At 62.1% G+C, this 467-nt stretch overlaps 1 protein-coding gene across 2 annotated transcripts in view; it reads right to left on the bottom strand.

Moving 5' to 3' along the window:
* Positions 1–467, bottom strand: part of LOC113208973 (uncharacterized) — a 36,524-nt gene that overhangs the window by 6,155 nt on the left and 29,902 nt on the right. The window lies entirely within an intron of this gene.

Raw genomic sequence — 467 nt, 5'->3', positions numbered from 1 at the left:
AGAGAGAGAGAGAGAGAGAGAGAGAGAGAGAGAGAGAGAAAGCTAGGTTCGGCGGGCCTCCGGGGAGGGAAAGCCCCCTTCCCCCAACCCCCTTCCCTCCGCCGAAAGGGATAAAATAATAATCCGATGAAACGAACGGAGACATGGATGGAGTAGCAGCGCGTAGGACGAGCGGATCTGAGCCGCGAGGGAGAAGAGCAGGGAAGGAGAGGGGGGAGGGGGCAGAAAAATGATGACAGTCGTCCAATCAGGCCCGGGGAAACCGTCTGCGTGCCCCAGGATGCTGGGCTCGCTGATAGGGACGCAGGGCAAGAGAGGACCTTGATAAAGTGCGCAGGAGAGGCTCTCCGCACGGTCACGAGCGGCAGGGCTATAGTCCTCGGCCGAGCCCTCGGCGGCCTTCAGGCTTGATGCCTACGAGCGCGAGTGAGCAGGGACGAAGAGGGCTCAAGCGAGGGCGGGGGGGG

This window comes from Frankliniella occidentalis, unplaced genomic scaffold (genome assembly GCF_000697945.3).
Source record: "Frankliniella occidentalis isolate FOCC.00 unplaced genomic scaffold, Focc_3.1 Scaffold16, whole genome shotgun sequence".
Classification (NCBI taxonomy): domain Eukaryota; kingdom Metazoa; phylum Arthropoda; class Insecta; order Thysanoptera; family Thripidae; genus Frankliniella; species Frankliniella occidentalis.
This window is presented reverse-complemented; position numbering and strand designations above follow the sequence as displayed.